Consider the following 6,985-nt stretch of genomic DNA (forward strand, 5'->3'; position numbering starts at 1 on the left):
GCCACGGCTACTTTTCCTCTGATTGGCTGCGCCACAGCTTCTTCCCGCCTCTCAGAGCGCGCTTCGCGCTGGCTAGCTCATGCGCTTGTCAATCAGCTGGGCCGCGTTGGGGCTGTTGCTGCGTTTTTACCCGTCATGCTTTGTGGCCTCGGCTGTTGGCAGGGGAACTGGCGGTACCATTGTGAGGGGGAGGGGGGAGCGTGGAAAGAGACTGGAATAGTTTCGGCGGCGCGGCTGCGCATTGGCAGAAGCCAGAGCCTCGGAAGCCGAGCGCTACGAAACCAGGCTTCACCCCCAGGGTGGGGAAGAAGGGCCGGGCGGGTGGTAGGGCTGCATAGGCAGCGGTGTTGCTTGTGGTATGGTAATTACCGTATTTACAGGATAATGTCAACCCTTGTACGATCAATAATATTAAAAGTGTTCAAAGTGTAAAGATATTGGCTATCCAGAGCGTGGGTCTAGAGGCATAGGCAGACAAAACTCTTGGTGCAGAGACAATATCTATTGTTAGGCCAACTGAATAGTTGCAAACCCCCCCCCCCCAACAACTATTTGCAAGTTTTTGGATCCAAACATGCTTCGTCACACAAAGGACTGAGAATTCAAAGATTGTAACATTTCTCCTGGGTAGAAATGAAACTCCGTATTGCACAGGAGAACTAAATGATGGTATGGGTCTCCTGGGTAGGCAAGTTCACGTATAAAAGAGTTCACACAAACGAAGCGCAAAGAAAGGTTGGCGTAAGGTGTTTCCCTCAGGTGTCCAACGGTGTGCAGGTTGTTGAATTTTGCTTCTTTCTTGTTAAGTTGTTTGTGTTGCACAGGGGAACTAGAAGATGGTATGCTCGTGCCTTTGAGCCTGTTTGTATGAACCTGTTTGTTTCGGGCTGCATCAGGTCCAGATTTTAGACGCAGCCCAGCCCAATGTCCTGCATGAAGTAAATTATCAGCATCCAAATGAATGCTTTGCCTTGCAACAGTCACGGCTAATTTGAGTTTATTGCCTTTCAAGGCTTGTGTGTAAATGCCTGGGCCCCACCTGTTTTGGCGCAAGTCATATCCCACGCTAATGAGGCTCTCATCACACCAATTGTCTGTTTTTAGCTTAAGTTACCTCCAAAGCTACAAAACCCTGGTTCATAATGAGGACGGTGAAACACAAAACTAGTAACAGCAGTCTGCAGCTAGGAGCTGAGTTAAAACGTGTCTGAGGCTAAAAACAGACAACTGGTTTGAATCAAATTTGAGCATCTTGTTTGGCAGCAAAGCCCAGATCTTACAGATAGACAAGCCGATTGTCCTAGTGTTAAATGCCATAGCAAGGAAGTTTGGCACCCGGGGCAAGCCGACAGTGGCAGCCTGCCCTCGCCCCATGCATAGATCTTGTGCAGGGGTGCACACAGTGGTGGGAGCTGCACCCTCTTCTTCAGGCCCCCGTCCCCCAGATGAGCCACTCACAGCTCTGTCCTGCACCCCTCTCTGGCTGGGCAGTGCCTGCCCCAGTCCTAGCCCTGTTCCTTCCTCACTGGGGAGCCTCGATCTGCCCTCCCCTGCCCCTTCCCTCCCACAACAGATCACTAGCTTTCCAAGCTGGACAGCGGACAGTGCTCTCCAAGCTGCCAGGATGGCTGTGCGCATGCATGCAGCACTTATCAGCCACATCGGTCAAAATGTTTTGAAATATTTATAACAAAATATCCACCCGCAACTTGCTTGTTGGCACCCCTTCGCTTCAGCACCCATGGTGGTCGCCTTACTTCCCGCCCCCCCCCTTCCTACAGTACTGCCCAAGATAAGTATGTCTAAATTAACACTTTGTCTCAGAAGAATCAGTGCCATTTAAGCCTCATGTATTAGAACTGTATCACATCTGTTTTGATGCAAGTCATTTCCTGGGCTAATGGGTGCCACATTAAACCTGTTATCTGTTTTTAGTCTTATTTCACAGGTAAGGTAACTGAGAACTTGCAAGGAGGTCACTTTGGGCAGATCTGGCCTCAGATGTCAGAGTCAAGACCCTTCCGCTTGACCAAAGAGCCTTTCAGAAGGACCAGAGCAACCCAGGTGGTTCTGGTATCTGCACTAACACTAGGGTGGTTCTGCATCATCCCTTACAGCTAGACAGAATATAAAGATTCTATAGAAAGCAACCTGGGATTAATCCATAAAAAGGTTTAGGTGCCATTGGCATTCACAATAACCCCAAATGATCATCTAAAAGTGGACCTTGCAGCAATAACAAAATATATTTCTTCCTTTTTCTCCTGCATCTTTTAAATAGTCCTGGCACTCACCTGAGAGGTGGTAGATCTGTTTTAAAATCTTTGCTCTGTCTCATTTAAGGTAAGAACTTTTACATGGGTTTTCCCACATCCTAACCTAACCACCAGGTTACTGGATATTGAAGGTTTAAAAAAGTTCTCTTCTGCTGAAGCTGTTACACGTAGTATAATAATTAAATATTTTTTGGTCCAGGCGGAGAGAGAGAGAAGCTAAGCAAAAGATTAACCAACATATTCTGGGATGTAGGAAACTCAGCTTCAGACCCGATTGTAATAAACCTGCAATAACCTGTTGTTTAGGGAATGTATCAGAAACATGGGGAATCTAGGTTGAAGTCCAGAGGTGGGGATTTAAAACAGCCTCTTAACTCTCAGGTAAATGACCTAAACACTTGTGTAGCACCAAAATCTTTTTCATTTGGTTTATTTTTCTCAAGAGATAAGGCTTACCAGCATTAGGTTGGTGATAATAGGAAAAGACAGTTCAATGCTCAGATTGCTGTTTCTGTTAAACTTGTTCCTAGGTACCTAAGTCTTCCAATCCTTACCTGTGTGGCTAAGAATTAATCACTGCAGTGTCAAAGACCATTTGTAAATTTAGTTTCTGATTGTTTAGCACAAGCAGTAGAATGTAACATCTAGGAATCCTAGATTTATTTTTCCTAGATGATCTGAAAAGATGCACTGTTACGTTTAGCTATTTGTGGAGTCAGAAATATAAACCTAGAATCCTAATGCTCAGCATTCCACTGCTGTGTCACACATACCTGTAAAACCTGCTAACAACCTTGACCTGGTGGGAGCTTCCCTATGTTTCAAATAATAGCATATCTCATTTCTCCCACCCCAGTTATTTTTAAACTTGATTTGAAAGAGATGCTTGTGCTATGGATCAGAGATTAGAAGTTCTCAAATGATCAGTTTGAGTGTGAAAAACTGACTGTATTTATAAGTCAGTATAAAAACTCTCAACTAATTGCTGGAATGATTTTATATTGTAAAACACTGGATTTAAAAGCATATGTTGATATTGTGGTTACATTCATTTTACTGTTTAGTTTTTATTATTTGTATTTGGTTAAGTGAAGCTGTTCTTTAAAGTATAGGGTAAGGCAGTAGTTCTTGCAGATAGAAAGCAACGGGTAGGAGGTTTTGCCAACATATGCAGAAGAGTCTGTTTGTATAAGCTCCAGAAAGCTCAGCAACTTGATCTCAAATACTTGTCTTTCCATAAAGCAATAATCAATTTTGATAGATGTACCGTTAACATAATTGGTGGATCGGATGCCTCATGGTATTGCTAATGAGCTATATGGTCTTTCACTTGTAGATCACTGCTTGAATCCTGCCCAGTACAGCAGGAATTGAACATTATTGAACATCGCTTCTCGGCCTCTTGAAGGCTCAGATTAAGTATAGTTTGTCAGCCCCTTTATGAAATTACTTTGGTGCCTGCCATTTCTACACCCATAAATTTGTGGTATCTCCTGCTCTTGAAATTTTATCACAAGTTTAGTGTTCTGTTTCTCTTACAGCCCTAGTTCTTGGAGGCCAGCAACTACGTGAAAGTTATTTAATTGGGGCGGGGGGGAGTAAATTCCAGTTTTCAAGGTTACAAAAAGAAATGTGATAACAGTGATCAGAGTGTACTCTCAAAGGTCTACAGTAATAAAACAGACAAACTGCAATTATTTATTTAAATTGTAACAATCTAATTATATTGGGAGTGTAATGGTCATATCTATACTGGTGTAAAAAGTAAACTTTCATCAAAGGACTTTGATTCCCTGCAGCATCTTTTTAAATGTTACTGTTTTGTCACTTGTCAATGACAACTCTGGGAACAAAATTCCTGAGATAGGGCTGTAAATTGCACAGATGTAGGGAGACCACTAGGTGGTGCTCCTTTTGCCATTTATTCAGCCTCTTGTTATGGAAAAGACTAGTGAATCTTAATGGACAGTTGCATTTCTGCTATTTAAACTTGTAGCTAACAAACAGTAAATGACTAATGTGTTTCTATATGAAGATATGTCAAGAATAACCACAAGATACTGTGCATTGGTTATATTTACTTTGCAGATAGATTAATTGATTTAAAATAGAGTTACACTGCATAATCCAGAACAATCTACATACACCTGAGCTAGTTAACTTAGAACCAGCCGACTGTAAATGAGCCAGCTCAGGCTTTGGAAATAGCCTGAAATTCCAGACAGGTTAATCTATACTGCTGAGAAGCCTAGGTTGTTTCCAGTATACATGCTAGCTAGTTTAGTTATGTAGGGTACAGCATGTACACAACCTCAGGCAAGATATTAACTGGCCATGGCTTCATGTGATACTTGAACTAAATATGATTAGTTCAAATAAGGCTGAATTGCCATTTTCCAAATGGGTTATAATTTTGCATGCTTTGGCACTTCATAATTCTATATGGTAGTAAGAAGTGCAAAATATCATGCAGAAATCATAGAATCATAGAAAAGTAGGATTAGAAGGGACCTCAGGGGGTCATCTAGTCCAACCTGCTGCCCAAAGCAGGACCATCCCCAACTAGATCATCCCAGCCAAATCTTGTCTAGCCAGGTCTTAAAAACCTTCAAGGATGGAGATTCCACCACCTCTCTGGGTAACCTGTTCCAGTGTTTTACTATTCTCCCAGTGAGAAAGTTTTTTCCTAATATCGAAACTAAACTTCCTTTGCTGCAACTTCAGACCATTGCTTCTTGTTCTGTGATTTGCCACTACTGAGAACAGTCTAGATCCATCCTCTCTGTAACCACCCTTCAGATAGTTGAAGTCTGTTATTAAATCCATGCTTAGTTTTCTCTTCTCCAGGCTAAATACACCCAAGTCCCTTAGCCTTTCCTCAGGAGTCATTGGTCCCAGTCTGGTAACGATTTTCATTGTCCTCCACTGGACTCTCTCCAATTTGTCCACATCCTTTCTGTAGTGGGGGCCCCAAAACTGAACACAGTACTACCTTATGTGCCCTCACCAGTGCGGAATAGAGGGGAATAATCACTTCCCTCAATTTGCTGGCAATGCTCCTATGCCCAGTTTGCTGTTAGACTTCTTTGCAACAAGGACACACTGAAGCCCCAGACCAAAGAGTCTGGGAGGTAGGATACTTGCCAGTGGTAGTGCCACAGACTTGAATGATTGAGCTTTGCTCAGTCCATAAAATTTGGAACTGATTTGGCCCAAACAAAAAGAAAAAGAAAGGAGGAAAAAACCCAAGGTCACACTGTTGGCTCATATTCAGCTTAATGGCCACTGTAACCTCCAGGTCTTTTCTGCAGAGCTGCTGCTTAGCTAGTCGGCCCCCAGCCTGTACTGGTACATAGGATTGTTCTGTCCTAAGTGCAGGGCCTTGCACTTGTCCTTGTTGAACTTCATGAGATTTCTTTGGCCCAATCCTGCAATTTGTCTAGGTCTCTCTTAGTCCTAGCCCTACCCTCCAGCATATCTGCTTCTCCACTCAGCAGATTTGCTGAGGGAGCACTCCATCCCCTCTTCCAGGTCATTGATGAAGATATTGAACAAAACCCAGGACTAACCCCTGGGACACCCTACTTGATACCAGCTGCCAACTAGAGATCAAGCCATTGATTACTACTCTTTGAGCCCAACAGTCCAGCCAGTTTTCTGTCCACTGTTATAGTCCATTCATCCAACCAATACTTCCTTAGCTTGTTTGCAAGAATGTTGTGGAAGATTTTATCAACAGTAGGGCTGTCAATTAATCGCCGTCAATGTGCACAATTAACAGAAGCACAAATTAACACTTTAATTTTTTTAACATGTTAATCGTGTGTGTTGCTTTGGAGCATCCAAAGAGCTCCTCTCTGGCACCATCACGACCACCTCCAAGCAGACCAGCAGGGCAGCAGTGGCAGTGCAGAGAAGCCACAGGGCAGTGCAGGCTCCAGGCTGCTGCAGCAGGAAGGTTACAGGACACATACAGACAGTTTAGAGGTGCACTGATATATTGGTACCATATTGGGATGTCGCATACAGGTGCACAGCCAAGAATACAGCCTGGCGGCATGTAATGCAGTGCCTGTCAGCTAAGTCTGTGGAGGCGAAGGGGCAGGGGAGAGGGAAGAGGTGGGGGGGCAGATCAAGGGGCGAGGGGGCAGATTGCGGCCCCCCACAATGAGGAAGGGAGTGTGGCAGGGACAGGGTCTAGGGTGAATGGGACCCCATAGTCAGGGTGGGGCATGGGAGATATGTGCCCCCCAGATTTGTGCATGGGGCAGAGGTGGGTTGGGGCTCTGCACTCTGCTGCCTTTGCTCTGGGAGCTGCACCCTGGCCACGCTGTTTTACCTGCTTACCCAGTGGCGGGAAGCACAACATGGTGTCATGTGGCTCCTGGGAGAAAGGTAGCAGGGCACAAAGCCCTAGCTCACAGCAGGCAGTCTGCCTCTGCCCCACACAAATCCAGGGGGCACATGCTCCCCCCCACAAGCCTTCCCTGCGGGTGTGTGCAGCAGTGGGGAGCTGCCTCCTGCCCCCGGATGTGCCTCCCACAGCTCAATCCCATGACCCACCCTGACTATGGGGTCCCATTCACCCTAGACCCTGTCCCTGCCACACTCCCTTCCTCATTGTGGGGGGCCGCAATCTGCCCCCTCGCCCCTTCTCCTTCCTCTCCACAGACTTACGTGCTGGGCACTGCTCTACATGCTGCAAGGAT

This window comes from Crocodylus siamensis, chromosome 3, assembly GCF_052110815.1.
Source record: "Crocodylus siamensis isolate JL-2025a chromosome 3, ASM5211081v1, whole genome shotgun sequence".
In the NCBI taxonomy this organism is placed as follows: Eukaryota; Metazoa; Chordata; order Crocodylia; family Crocodylidae; genus Crocodylus; species Crocodylus siamensis.